This window comes from Monopterus albus, unplaced genomic scaffold (assembly GCF_001952655.1).
Source record: "Monopterus albus unplaced genomic scaffold, M_albus_1.0 scaffold255.1, whole genome shotgun sequence".
NCBI classification, from domain to species: domain Eukaryota; kingdom Metazoa; phylum Chordata; class Actinopteri; order Synbranchiformes; family Synbranchidae; genus Monopterus; species Monopterus albus.
The window spans coordinates 293,599-309,670 of record NW_018128135.1 but is presented as its reverse complement, the minus strand read 5'-3'; positions in this window follow the sequence as shown (position 1 = coordinate 309,670).

Here is a 16,072-nt window from a genome sequence, read left to right as displayed (position 1 = left end):
GATTTCAGAATCCACTGGATAAACTCCGAAATGGTGGTAAAATATGTTTTTCTAGATCCTGAGAACTGTACCTACATTCTGAAGGCATGAGGTTTTCTTGTAGGACAACAGCAATGGTACAGTGTCATCTACATGGAATATCATTGTTGTTATTAGCCTATTATTAGAAAAGCTTTAAGAAATGTTAAAGACAATACAACTCAGCGTACAGGTAACGATATGAGCATTTCTCATCACCATTCTGCAAAAGAACGAGCTCTTTCTGTTCACGGTTTCCAGTTCTCAAACTGTAAAAGGGAAGTTTACGAGCAGCATTAAAGTATGAGCCCCCGCCCCCCGATCCACTTCACGAGCACGGTGGTTGGTTGATATCTCAACCGGCTCTGTTGTGCATGTGATGGGGCAGAGTCCGTGCTGTAAGGAAAGGGCTAACATGCACGTTGTAATCCAGCAAATAGCAAGCTCATGTTTTATTTTACAATAAACTATTTATATTTTGTCCTTTATATCAGTGTTTTACCCCGTGCAACAGGCCTTCAGCTTAAAGTCTGCATTAACTTCATTTCTCCCTATAATTTTCCTCCAGCAGTATCTCCTCCTCTTCTTCCCTCCTTCCCTGTCTGTGAAACTGCATCAGGACAGCTGTGGCCAGCTGTGGCAGACAGGTAGAGCAGCAGTAATAATCAGCTCCAGAGCTAATGTGTGTGGAGCATAGAGCCCAAAGAGCCCATGGTTTTCAGTGGCATTGCAGCAACACAGTGTCAAATAAGGAGGTTTACATTTTAGTGACATGCATACATATGTCTAATGTTGTTTGTCTGCAGTAACACTGAAATTATACAGAGGAATGTTTTTCCCCAGTAACAGTGCTAATGTTTCAGCATCTATTGCATCACCGTGACATAATCGACACACATAACCGTGAGTTATATGTGAAATTTCATGTTAATAGTTGAACAATCTCCCCACTAGTTGTGTTGATGGCGTACATTTTAACAGCTTATCACTAAAATTCTACATAGACTGCAGAGTTATCTCCGACATAAACTGGATCAAAACTGAGCAAAATTATTTCATTTGCTAATCCAGGAAAACAGGCTGGTTTCAGCCAACTGGACAACAAAACACTGGCGCTGCAGTCAGTTGGAATGACTCATTACAACCAGAATAATTAGTTAATTGTCACTGTCTGTATCTAAGTTTCACATGTTCAAGGTAATTCAACTTAAAATGCTTAGTTTTCCTTTTCAGACGACTTCAAAGCATCTAAACATGAGCTGTTCTGACTTAGAATGGATGACAGAACCTCAGCGTTCACCCCACTCATTAAATGAAGTTTAACCTTTGAATGTGGCAGACTGGTGAGATACAATCCAACTGAACACACAACAGTTTAAAAACCTTTATCATACTGTAAGTTTCTTATACATTATGAGATATTTTACATTTGAAGAAGCAAAACCAGACGCCGTCCTTATCGTCACCCTGCTGCTGTGTCGGTAACACGTGGACACTGCACATTGTTGTGAATAGATAAAGATTTGAGGGGAATCTGAACCTTACAAAACAAAGAAAAAAAGTCCTCTCCCACTGACAAAACAGAGGAAAACATTAAGAGCAATAGGAAACAGTTTCATTACGTTTTTCATTTTGAAATTGTACAATGAAATTTGTCGTTTCTTAATCAGCAACTGCTTTTACTGTTTAATGAACAGTAGTGTTTCTCAGGAGTGTTTTCAATTCTTTGCACACAAAATGAATTTCTTTTTGATGACAACAAAACTGCAATGAACCGACAGGACTTTTTCTTTCTTTCTTTCTTTCTTTGAGGAGGCTTTTATAGCCATTGTAAAAGTGGTAATAAGACGGTGTTTGAAAAAAGACATGACCTTCCTGTCAAGGTCGGAAGATAAGATGTGGATTTAAAGGCTGTGTAGGGTGGGGGTCAATGCTAACTGTTAACACGCTGCCCCTAGACAAACTGAATCAACTGGTCAAGTGAGTGAAACACAGCTGAAATAGACCTGAAACCAAACATCTGGAACACAGAACAGAAAAAAAAATCAAACAGAACCAAACAGTTTAAAATATTTGTATTAGATTTGGTGAACAAAGCTAACATGGCCATACAAAAGACAAACGGAGTTTAGTCTATAAAACAAACCACGTGGGAAATAACTTGTTGCCCCTTCCATGTTATTTGAATATAGGTAAACAAGACTCAGTTATTGTGCTGGTTCCTTTTCCTATCATACATTTCTCCTGTCTCAGCATTAACATGTCTGTTTCAATATTCAAATCATTACCTTACTCTTCTCAACAGGTGCTTTCCTTTGCAACACAGAAAAGGTTCTGCCGCTGCTGGAGAAGAGATGAAGCTGGTCGGTGCGAGTGCACTAGTGCTGTGTTTCTTTAAAAGGAAATATGAAAGTCAAGTAGCTTTTGTGTCTCATACACAAAATGACAAGGTGGGTCAAGGTGTGTGGTACAGTAGGTGTACCCAGACCAGGCTTCTGACAGCGAAGACCAGGCTTCATATATTGTCTCGTTCATGTTTAGGAAACAAAGACACAATGATTATGTTTACGGAAAGATCACGTGCCAGTTAAATGTTAATTACAGTAAACACTTTGAAAGTTGTGTTTCAACCTGCCGTTGACCTTTTTAGTATTCAATCAAGGCCACAATTTGTAGTTTTAATGCATTTTGTTTGTTTTCTTTATTGACTTGGATCCTTCAGCCTCGTGTGTGTGCAGAGAAGAGGAAGACTGGATTCACATTTAATTTTTGAAGGGAGAAAGTTCCTCTGTGCTCATTTGTTTTGTGGCTTCACTTTACCACAGGTGGGCACATTTAATGGACCTAAGGCTGAATGACATAACCCAATGTTTACCATGGTGCATTGTGGGTCAAAAGTGGGGACGACATGCTGCATGCTATCGCTACAAGCAGTGACAAGTGACGTTAACACTCATTTGCATAGACAAATTGTCAAAAAGAGCTTAAAATGGGTTGTATTAATTGTTACAGCAGTGACAAGTGACGTTAACACTCATTCGCATAGAAAAATCGTCAAAAAGAGCTTAAAATGAGTTGTATTACTTGTTACGTACCATCATGTGTATCAAGCACACGACGAACAACAGAGTCGATGGAAATGGATCATGGATTCAATCAGAAATAAGGCCATCAAAACATCAAACCAGTTTAAGATCAGATGATGGACTAGTGTAGTATCATTGCTTCCATACTATGAAGTCATGTAGGTCATGCAGGTACTTTTCGAACACATGTGGGGCGAGTTCCAAAATAAAAATCACCCTAACACACATATAGTTCCAGTCTAAGAATTCAGACACACTACTTGTCTGACATAAACATTTCAGCCTACTATGTAGCAGGCAAGCAGACAATTTTGGACACACACATTGTCTAATGTGCAAATCTAGCTCCAGCCTCTCAGCCACATACTCTGAGAACTTTTTGACTTTCCAGTGAAGCAGGAGACATTCTGTCTCCCAGTAGGTGAACTTTATATCTATGGCATATTGACACAAATTGTGGATTTTTTTTAATGTGGGAGAGGATGCCATTAAAGGTCAAATAAAAGAAAGAACAGCTGTGATTGGTTGTTCAAATAACTGCGTATGTACACATTGTATGAATGACAGGATAATATTTATGTAAGGAATGCGATTCAACAGTTCAGAATCCAATGAAAATAAACCTCTCTTTTTCTTACCATCTCTTCTTCTGTCTGATAAACGGCAGCCTGCACCCAGCACGAGACATGCTGTGCACAGTTAGTGTCATGTGGTCATGTGACAGGAAAAATGACAAACATCTCGATGGCAGACTTCCTGAAAGAGGAAGAGAGAGAAAGAATAAATGCAAGGCATTGTTTAAAGTCAACAATCATTATTACTGTTGAAACAATACAAATGTGTTACTGTTTCTGCCTTTAGACAGATTTACAAAGCTGGATCTTGTCACATTTTAGTTGCGATATGTGTGTATGCTGTAGTTATGAACAGCGTTGGGGGTAACTAGTTACATGTAACAGGCTACTGTAATCAAATTACAAAATAAATGCAAATGTAATCAGTTACTTATTTAGAAAAAATATGTAATTAAATTAATTACTAATCAAAATGTCAGATTAGAAAATCTGAATATCTTCTTTTCAATATAAATCTGATATGTATTTACGTTATAACACTTATTTAGGCTGCTTTGCATCTTTTTGCTTTGCAGAGTGCTTACGATGGCGTAACGCCATCATGGATAGGCAGGGTAGGCTGAGGAGGAGCTGTCTCTACATCTAGACAGGCTGCGTTTATGCGGCAGCGTGTGTTAAATTTTCAAAATTGCTTTTGATTGGTTGTCTTGTTTAACTATGCACCACCTCTCAGCTGTCAATCAAATTGCTGTAAGCAGTCTGGTTGCGACTAGCCGACAGTGCCAAGGCGGGCGGTCATGATGTCAAACAAACACTTTTATGTGCTGGAAATTCAACAGTATTTTCCTTATGGAACCAGAAAGTAAATAAAAGAGTTACATTACTTATTACATTTTTATCAGGGGAACTAATAATCTGTAACCTTCCCAACACTGGTTACAAACATGTTATTTATCCTCACTTTTCTAACAGTCACATAATAAACTGAGCTAAATGAGAAAGACACAGACAGTGAGGAAGAGTGAGAGGAAAAAGAAGAAGCAACATATCATCCCCAGAAGAAAGAGACAGAAAGCAACGCCGTGAGAAAGATGAAGACAGGCTAAGATTTTCAACTGCCAGCGAAGCCGTGTTTCAAGCACATCTTGCTTCCTTAATGTCAAGTATTTCCTGTCAAAGCAGAAGGTTAGAGCGAGACTGGATGAAGAGAAGGTTGGTGTAAAAAATGTAAACCAACACAGGAGTAGAGTCTGAGTGATATGCAGACGGATTCTGAGTAAGCGAAAATGCGCCACCAAGTTTCTACTAGGTTGCTTTTAATGTTGTACTCTCATACAATTAGGATTCAAACCAAAGAAAATCTGACGGCTGAGTCCACCGAACTCTCAGGTGAACTTACTGTAAGTGTAAGTGGTGGTAAGTGGTCACGTACTGTAAGATCCTTTGTTTTGTAAATGAAGTTTGTCATTATAGTGTGTAAATGGGGGGTAGGGTAGGACTATGAATCTGCATACTCACAATTAAAATGTTAATATGCTGATCTCATAGGAGATATAATGATTACCATGTTTAGTGTAGCATGACTGTATTTGACAAAGCACGGCTGTGACTGATGGTAAAGTTGTTTGTTAGCATGTTTTTAGTCATTAACCAAAACACACTTTTCATAATGACCATTACTCGGTTGGTTGCACTGTCTGCTTGCTGATTCGCTGAAAATGTTTCCTTCATCAGAACCTCATACCTAAATGCAGGCATGAGTTTTAATCCCATATTAGTAAGAAGGCAGTCAGTCACACAGGCGGTCCAGAGATTAGTGCCCACCATCTGGCTGCCCGGGCCAGCGAGAGGGGGATTAAACCAAAATAAATGCACCACTTCCCAGTACAGCATGACAAGGGAGTTCACGTATATTGAGCTGAAAAAAGCATTGAGTGAAGATACCATCGTTCTTTCTATTTCCGCTGCTGCACATTCACACCCATGGCAGATGACAACAGAGAGAGATAAGAATATGCCCAAGGACATTAAAGTGACTGTGTTTATATTAAAGTCTTAGATGGTTTAACCTGAGCAAAGGCACAAAGACTTGGTTATTAGTTCAGAAAAATTCCAGATTTCAAATTTTACAAATGATACGATGTCTCAGCAAAACCCTCAGTGTGTAATAGTGTTAACACAAATAGATGGATGGATGTAACAAACTAAAGCGTGAGCAGTAACGGGTTTATTCTCTTACAAAAACCTTTTGATATTCTTTAAAGGTCGGAGCCTTCATCCCAAGTGACACTAAAACATTTCTCTCCCTAAAGAACCTCAGCAGCACACGATCTCATTCAGCCTGTTTCTCCATCGGTGTTCACTCGTAGTTTCATGTAGCTCTGAACCGTCAGATAGCCACAGCAGCTGTGGTCATGACACCAGGATTATCTAAACAACCACACTACTGGTTTTTGCATAGAGCTTGCCATCAATACTGGCTGTTAAAGCATTTCAGATTGTAACACAATCCGTACACAAGTGGCAAATTGTTCAGTGAACGAAACAGACACCAAATACCCTATAGCTGGTTTGTTTATTTTTTTGACATCAGTATATTATACTATCATGAACAAAGCCTTAGAACCAAATCTAGACCAGTTATACAAAGGAGGACTGGGTTTACATTCTGACCACTCTCAGCAAATGCCTATTTATGTTAAGACCTAAGGCCTCCAGGCTCCGAGTTGGACTCAGACTACAGGCAAAAACGTAAACTCTTTATTAAATACAAGGTACCAGAAACAAAGCTACAGGTTCAGGCAGAAGAGGATGGACCCCTGATGTTCCCTGAGGAGGAGGCAGGTATTGGAGGGGCATCAGGGCTGAGAGGACTGGTGGCAGGGCACTGGTACTGGACAGGCAGCTGGACAAGAGGTCCCAGAATGAAAGCTGAGGAGCAGAACCCGCTGCAAGCTGGATGGTCTGGACGGAGTAGTGCAGGTGGAGAGGAAGCAGGATGGAGCACTGGGGCAACGAGGAGAAGGGAACCAGGAAACTGAGTCGTGGAGTACCAGGCAGGGCAGGAGGGTGGCGGTGTATGTCTGGACCACCATGGAGCTGGGTAGAGTGGTGTCAAGTTGGAGTGAACTGATCCGGTGTAGGGAGCACGTAGGCATCAGACAGGCGGAGTCGAGGGGACAGGGAAGCTTGGCTGAGTAGTGTTGAGCTGGAGAGTGTCGCTCAGGTGTGGCAGGCATAGCACCAGCTAAGCCACTGCAAGTGGGACTAAGGTAGCAGAGTGGAGTTTTTTTTTTTTTCTTTCAGGAAAGCAGGTTTGAGGGAGGCACAGAAAGCTGTCTGTTGGTTACATTCGGTGTGGATGATAACTTTGAGTTATTTAGGTCAAGCATAGTCACATGAACTGGCAAAGACAACACTGAATTTAAAGTGTGGAAAGAAACACTGTAGGTGGCAGCGACTCCAGAGACGGTTTTATAGCTAATCAAACACAAGAGGAGCAAGATGTTGTGATATTGCTGCTGTGCTGTGTTTAATGGTCTTAATCTCAACACCGCAGTAAATGTGTCCATTTTGTTTAACGTTGCCACATTATCCTTATGCTTTACAGGAGACATCATTTGAGTACAAAAATATGGCTTCATTAAAGCCTCAGTTCTGAATATTGTTCTGTTCCTTCTGCTGCTGTTCACTTTCACGTGCAAATAAATGAATAAATCAAGCTTTTATACTACATCTTCAGCCTTCAGTGAAATAGGCCTTTCATAGCAAAATGAGAAATAAAGATTTGTAACATATGATGATAAACCTGAGGCATTTTCATTCTCTCTGCACAGATTGAAACTGATAAAAGCAGGATAGGAAAGAATAAGAAAGACATTGCTGTTCAGATCAAGCTGGCACACTTATGATCGTTGCCATGCAACTTTTAATCATGTTGCCATGGAAATAATCACTGGTGCAGAGTGTTATACAGACAGTCGATCTGTTGCCATGGCAGAGGATGTGTTTTGCAGAGCATTGTGGGAGACAGCTGCATCCCAGAATGCTCTGCAACCAGGTTGGAGGTGTGGTTTGGAGCTACACTCAAACATTTTCAGTTTCTGAACTGTGCCTCGCCAAAACAGAGGTCCCAGACCTGCAGTCATGAAATGATTTGAATAAATTGGTTACACAATAATCTCAAAGAGCTCAGACATTCATCAGTCTGCAGTTAGACTGTCTAGAAATAGATATGATGTATGCCTGTGGCGTTAAAAGTGGGTGGCCAGCTACAGTAAGTTGATTCCAACACCACGACCCCGATAAAGCACTGAAGTAAAAAAAAAGAGGCCCAGAGAAACACCTGAATGCTTGAAAGAGTCACTGGAGCTGGTTAATATCTCTGTTCACGAGTGTCTGCATAGAACATAAGGTCCACGGCAGAACACCACAGAGGAAGCTGCTGCTCTCCAAAAACAAAATGACATCACATCTAAGCTACACAAATCGCCTCCTGACTCGATCTTCACAGGTTTCTTCCTACAGTGTCTAACCCAACTAAAGGACAGCAAATAAGAGCATTTCCTAAAAAGTCAGACTAGTCCTTTAACATAACATCATGAATATTTCATATTGTGCATATTTGTGCAAAGTTTCCAGGTTCAGCTTTATCACTTTAAATTATTTCAAGTCAAACCCTCCAAGATTTGACAGGAAGTATTTCAGTAAAAACATTCTCTCATTTCTGCGATCTGTGTCAGACGTGTCCACACTGTGTCTTGTGCCCGTGATCCCTCACTTCTTATTTAACAAAAGATCTCATTATTGTTGTGCGGCTGGCGGGGATTTAGCCTGGAGGCCAATCAGCGTCTCCTTAACGAACCATTGTCCGCCTGGCTGAGCTCCTGTTCTGCTATTTGCTCATTAAATTCTCCAAGTCACTTTTTGTTTTGCTCCTTAGAAAAGAACCTCAAATCTCTTTTTTCTGAGTATGATGAATAAACACATTCTCTAACACGTGTCCTTCTCTCTCTTACTTTAAGACAAACTATGCAGTATTTCTGTCCTTCACTTTTCCTCTCTCACCCAAAATGTCCTTTTACTTTCTCCTATTCCCTGTGTTTCTTTTCCCTTTCACTACCTCTCCATGGCTCTTTAAAAACTATCTCGGCTTTCTGTCGTTACTCATGTTGTTTTCTCTCTGCCTCAGAATTCTTTAACTCTCCTTTGTCCTCTCAGGGATAAACGCATGTTGGAATGTATTTATCTTTAATCAGGTTCATGTTCACCTCCTGCTTCACTTGACTGCACCCCTTCTCCCTCTCCTACTACTGACTTCTCCTCTTTCTTGACCAGAAGGCCATGTTCCCACTTAGTGTTTCTACCTCCACCCAAAAAAGTAGCCCTTATAACATCCATGTACGTTTGCCTGAGATCTGAATTGTATTTTAATTTCAACTAACTGACGTAAACGTTCAAGTAAGATCAAATTAACATGCATTTTCCAGTATTACATGCAATTCAGGTGGCAGAGAATATTCATCAGGAAGTCAAGACAACAGTGGGACTAGGTGATAAATGAATCACATTATATGTAGCAGACTAGGAGAGAGCAAACCCTCACACAGTCAGAATGTATTCTGATGATGGACACACCACAAGTAAAGAGACAGTGAGGACTAACACAGGGACAGCATTATGTGGACACACACACTTGAGCACATCTTTAGACAGACTAAGATTACCACCACTCTGAAGCCAGTCGGTGGACGGCTTAATCCACAGCACATCGTGGGTCGGTTTGATAAGAGCAGACCATGTGGGATAAAAAAAAAAACCTTTACCATGGTCTATTCATGGACATAAATTAAAATGATATAGTAAATAAAGCTGGATATATCCAACCCAGCATGACATTCCCAGCTGCAACATTCCCATTTTGGCATCAACATGCCCAGTTACTGATCATGCAAACATGCACATAACAGCATTCAAACATTCAGTGTACTGGCATAATGGCAAAGCAGTGTAATGCATGATGATCAGATTTGTTAAATCAATGTCAAAATGATACGATGATGTGATTAGATACTGCTTTTAGTCGCCGTCTTCATAAATTGCAACAACACGATTTTATTTACCAGCCAAATAAAAAATTTAAATAAACATTTGCACAAGCCTAATAGTAAAGTTGGTGCGCACAGTAGAAACTTTGTATTAGACAATGCACCTGAATGTTATCAGAACTGGTATCAGATATTTGATGCTTTAATCCAAATAGAGCTCATGTATGACAAACTGTCTCTCTGACTCGTTTTGACTAGGACAGTGTAAACATTTGTCTTTTAGTCACTCACCTTAGGCGTCTGCTAACAATGCCTGTGGTAAAAGCTTTTGGTTAGCCTTCAATTTCAGCTCTGTATTACTGTTTGGCCTTTATGGGTGGACGCTGAACCTGCCAGCTGCTTCCTGAATCTCGTGGCAGCTTTGGTTTGCTTTGGTGCTCTTTGTATTTGTACTGGCAGGTGCTCATTGTTCTTAAAAAATAAGAATCTAGTTTATGTTTAATAACTTTCTAATGACTGAGGTCATCAGGGTAAGTAGGATACGGCCTGGCGCTAAAGCTCTGTGCGTTCTCTTACCACTAAAGAAGGAAACACACAAACTGTAATGTTTGAAGACAACAGAGATCAAACTAAACATCTGTATCTCATTGTAAGGATATAAATGTATTGCACAAGCAGTGGCGTTTGTTTTTGTGTACACTATACATTTCTTTTTCATGATTTGGAGGCTTGTTTTTTGCCCTGAACTAAAAAAGATGAATCTTTCATTAAGCTCAGAAGCAGCTCTCAACTGGAACAAATAAGTAAGCAACCTATCATACGACACTGTGAACTGAATTCGGCTTCACAACAGCGACATCATGCATACGGGACATGTTAGGGCAGCGCAAGGAGGCGGCGTCTCCAAATCAGATTTCCCAGAGTGTGAGGGCAAGCTGAAGGATATGAGCTAACAGATGGTTGGCATGGAAACAAGAGCCCAGAGAGACTCTGCATCCTACTGCTGACAGACAAGATACTCTGAACTGAAGGCCTGGATAATGCTGACACACAGATGGGATGAGAGGTCCTGTGGATTTGACTGGTTGGCAGAGGCATACGACAATGAAGCAGTATTTCTAATTACTGATGTTTTTATCTGGAGTTTATTTTGTTACTCAACTTTATTTTTCAATGTCTAATTTGACTGCACAATTCTAGTTCTTCTTGTTGCAATGCTGTTTGAAAACATGTAAAGCACTTTGTAACCGTTTTAAAAGGTGCTATTTTTATCTGTCGTCCATTCCTGCATCGTGTGCCGGGCTCCAGAGAGGCAACAACATCCCAGCCTTTTATACTGAACATTGTTCCACATAAATGGAAAACAAATGAAGGAGAGAGCAGGAGAAGGGATGAGGGAAGGAAAGAGAATGATTAGGGAGTTAGGGAGGAGGATATAAATTTTAGGAAAGGAAAAGGGGGGGAGCAGTTAGGGGGGGCAAGATTAGTCAGGAGGAGACAGGAAAGAAGGGAGGAAGGAGGGACATACTTCATGCTGTTATCTTGATCATTTGGGCATGGTTAGAAGTGCTGAAAGCAGGGAGTGAAAGTTACCTTAAGGACGCTGGTGTAGTGGGGTAGAGTTCAAGGAAAAGGGAGCAGCTTTGCAGTTCCAATGATTTCATACTTCTGTTTAGGTTGTGGAACAGTTCAGTTTTAAAGGAAACAGTGATGAAGCAGAATGAACAAGGCGTACCAAAACAAAAAATAACCTTATCATCTGTCACTTCTATGACTAAGCCTTAAAACTCTTATTTTATCAAAGGGAGTAAAAACACCTGACATTGTACTTACAAGAATTAATCACTACATCAGAAAGTTGAGCTTCAACCTCCCTCAGACTAAAGTCAAGTGAAGCACCTTTCATACAAAGTAGCAGTTCAAGGTGCTTAACATCTACATAAATGTATTTCATAAGAGGGTTGAAGGTTGAAAAAATAAGGAAACAAGAATTAGAAGTGAGTGTCTCTAACTTCAGTTAGGATTTAGTTGTTTAAATAAAGCCAAACAATTAGAACTTGAAAGAGAACATCTGTGGAGAAGTGAAGAAAGAGACAATGCACGGATGTATACACTGTTAGGTTTTCTGTAGTGGTCTCAGTTGGATCCAAACCTCGAGTCCTGGCAGCAACACTGCCTTGCTCTGACACATACTGGCTTGTATGTGCTGCATTTTCCCTGTGGCCTGAGCCTATTTTAGGAAACAGCAAATCAGAGCCTGTCTGGCAGCTTATCCGATTGCTCACTGTAATGTAAATATTACTGCGTGACTATAAGATAAGCCTCTGACTACCTCACACTGTCCTCTGTCACAGGCAAGGAGATGAGACAGGACTCAGGTGACATCATGCAAAACATTTTACCAACATAAACATATGTAAACAAAGCTCGCTCTGCTGGAGAACAGGTTACTTTGTTTTTCTTACAAAGAAGCATAAAGGCCAACAACACAAAATGAAGCCTTTGAATTTCTGAGTGAAACCTTATTCAAATTTTTTTTAAAATTTTTAGTGTGTTTTTGCCTTTATTTAGGTAAATAACGTAGATGAGGAGACCTGTGACAAAGGTTTGCGGTCGGACTTCAACCACGGATTGAACTTGAACCATTTGGCATCAGGATGCCTCTGACTGAGATGTTATTCTGCCCCTGAACATAAACTTCAGCTGTCAGGTCATCATGCCCTAACACTTCCAATCAGAACACAACATGAGATGCACTTCTACAATCATTCGGATACAGGATAAACAAAACAGGAGACAAGACCCAACCCTGTGGAGTCACATTGTTAACTCTGACACACTGTGACCTATCCATCAGGAAATTCAAAATCCAGCCAATAAGAGAGCTCTTCAGATTAAAAGTTTCTCAGTATGTTTAAGGCCTATAAGGGAATTAGAACTATGAAAAAAATACAACTAAGTTATTAGATGGGTATTGAGATATACCACATTATTTCAGTAAAACAAGCATCTTGCGCTGCATGTTCTATGCTGGTCAGTGTAGAAACTCTGGAAGAAAATCCTGGGGGGCGCTGAACAAAATGCCGCTTTCTTAGCTACAATGCTAATGTTGCTAGCAGTTAATCACTAAGTTTAACAGGCATAATCTTGGCAGCGGCACTCGAGTGCTGATATTTTGCTGGCTAAATAGGCTGGCTGTCTTCATCTCATCCCAGTATGATGATCAAATGATATTGTACAGTTCAGAAAATTCAGAAACACAAGGAGACTAACTAGTTTCACAACTGTGACATCAGTTCAAGCAGTGGTGAACAGCGATTGGCTGCATGCACAAATGGTCAGCGCAACTGGAGGCAAAATTTAACTAGTCTAAACATCCCTGTGGAGCCTGCGCAGCGCACCACATGCACAACAACCGCAAGATGTACACAAAGGTTGTTTTGCTGCATTAATGTGATGACACCAATGGAGTTGGAATTAATTTTACTTTACTTTTCAGTAAAAATGTGTTTTTTAATTAACTAAATTGTTTTGGTTTGTATGTATTGGTGGTTTTATTTGTATCTATGTGGCAACAATGTGTACCGTCAGTGGTGACTTTTCTTAATAACACAAAGCAAAACAAAGCAAAGAAGAATGCACCGTATATGGAAAGTGTCGATGTTGCTGAGTGATCATTTTTTTCTGGCACAAGGACCGGTTTCCAGCACTGTGAATCCCATTCACTTCCAAATGTGAGGTGAACACAGATGTGAAGGTTAAATTGTGAAAGTGTTTTATATATAAACACACTAACACCACTTACATAAACTCACAACACACACAGCTAACACTAGGTTTAAGCCAAAGGGATGTGGCCGTGCAGGTGACAGCATATTTCCACAGCAGAAAACTCTTTCTACCCTCATGACCTGGAGGACCTAAATGTACATTAGCAACTTTCAGTGTATCGGGAATAAAACACGTTGCAAATGAAAACAGTTTGATGATATATCAAGGTCAACTAGCTTTTGTGTGTGTGTGTGTGTGTGTGTGTGTGCGCCTTTGTATTACTTACTTCATGGGGACTGAAACCTGTTAACACTAACATTGAGGGGACTCGGCCATAATCTCTGAATTTTAGGGTGGCAGCATGGTTTAAGGTTTGGGTGGGGTTAGGGTCACATTTATCCAAGTTTGTGTTTATCAAACAGCATGAGCTGTTTGATAAACTGCTCATACTGTCTCCGTTAGTGGCTGATTTTGTTGCACTAAGAAGCACCGTGATGTTTGACTCATGTCCTCTTCTCAGCTCTGTGTGTGTGTGTGTGTGTGTGTGTGTGTGTGTATATGTGTGTGTGGAGTGCGGCCCCTCCCTCCTCTAACCAGAGACCATCACAGGGACAAATAGTGGTAAGGCAAAGCAGAACGGTCAGCATCAGCCCGTGAGGTTATGCAAGGCGACGGTTATGGGAAGCACAAGATGTATGGCTCATTAGATGCTAACGTCTCAGCTAATGTCTGAGGACCAATAGTATGATCCCACTTTTGTTAATTATTTATTTTAGGATTAAGTCTTGGTTTTAATTAAAAGTATGACAACATGATGGTAAAGCAATGCTGGAATACGAGTTGGGGTAGGTTTAAGGATGACTAGTTTAGTGATTGTGGCTGCTATTAAGAGTAAGGCTCCACAGTATGAATAAAAATGTTTTCAAAGGTACCATTACTTTGTACATTTTACTATCTGTAAGTCTCAGCACACTCTTCTGATTTTGCTGTAATTTTTGTGCTTCTGACTGGATCCAAGGCCTTTTTCTTCACACGCTGCAAACTTTATAATCCTGCTAACTGCTATGCTAACAGCACAGAACACATCTTCCACAATGATCATACAGTTGAATCAATACCTTCTAAAACTGTTTGAGCAAAAACTGGACATTATAACCTTCCAGAGTGAAGAATTTATAGCAGGACCGTTCAATTAGACTGTTTTAACTGGGTCTACTGTACCTTATAAACTACAAGCCTGAATGTATAATCGTGACTTTGATGAAGAACAGATCACATTTTCTGAGCAACTAATGCAGAACACTTGGTCTTTTTCTTGCAGCTTTTTGCATAATGTTTTCTTACAAAGGGAGTTTTACTGGTTAGCATTAGTGGTTAGAAGCTCAAACACAATTTTGTACAAAATAACCCCTGATCATACCACAGCTTCCTCTTTATTCAGCATGCACTGTTGAGCAGCACTATGTCTGTACTGTGCATGTGCCACGGAGCCAAAAACAAACATCGGCATTTTCACACAGGAGACAATATGGCAGCAGTAAACAGCATTAGAAAAAAAAGCTAGAACCTAGAGTGAAAAATAAGAAGTTAAATAAGGAACTAAAACTGAGCTGCTGATCAGAGGTGAGAGAGTTGTGTAAATCATCTGAGGAGAGTTACAAAACTGGGAACAAAAGCAGTGCACCATGTGCTGTCCACTGTGTTCTGAGTAAAAAGCGCACACACATATTCAAACTCATTGCATAATATGACCTTTCATGCCAAATTCTAACTCGAATAAACACACATGAAGAGTTCATTTAAAAGAAACTGGCTGCTTACTGAATCCTAGGTATTGTACAGAACAAACTTTTAAAACGACTAATTCATATTTCTGGCATTGCTAAAGCTATGATGCACCATCAGTATTTTGCAACAGTGTCTTTCGATGTGTGTTTGTTGTGTTACAGTTCTTCAGAGTCTACAAGAGAAAAGACAACATCATCAGAATGAAATTGATCTGACATTAGCTGTTCAAAGGTGCCCTTGTGAGTTTTGACCACTGTGGTGAATGCCCACGATTCCCACGGACAAGCACAGGCAGATGGTGGGCGTGATACAAACCTTGGCTCTGCAAATGGTTTATGAAGAAAGAAATGTACTCAACATGTTCAGTAGGTCTCATGGATGAAGATGAGAATCAGCAGATGTAAATTGAACTGTTTGCAACAACAACAACAAAAAACAACCCACAGCCTGCTAGCTGTTATAGTGTCTTTCAGGAAAACCTGCAACAGAAACATTTCTAGAACATTTTCCATTATAGGAATCGACCAAAACATGTAGCATCAAGTAATGCTTGTCACAGGTTCTATGTTTGTTTCCACCTCACTCGACCTGCTTTGGAAGTAAGGACTGGGAGCTAGCACCCCTCAGGAGGTAGTACTAAAATATCAAGTACCAGAAACATGAGGGGGGAGAGGGTGCATGTGAGCAGAGCAGTCATCGGTGATTGGTTAAATGTCTGCGTCTTCACACCTCAAGAATTATCATTACCAGCACCATGTGTAAACACACAGCTGTCTCACATGTGTGA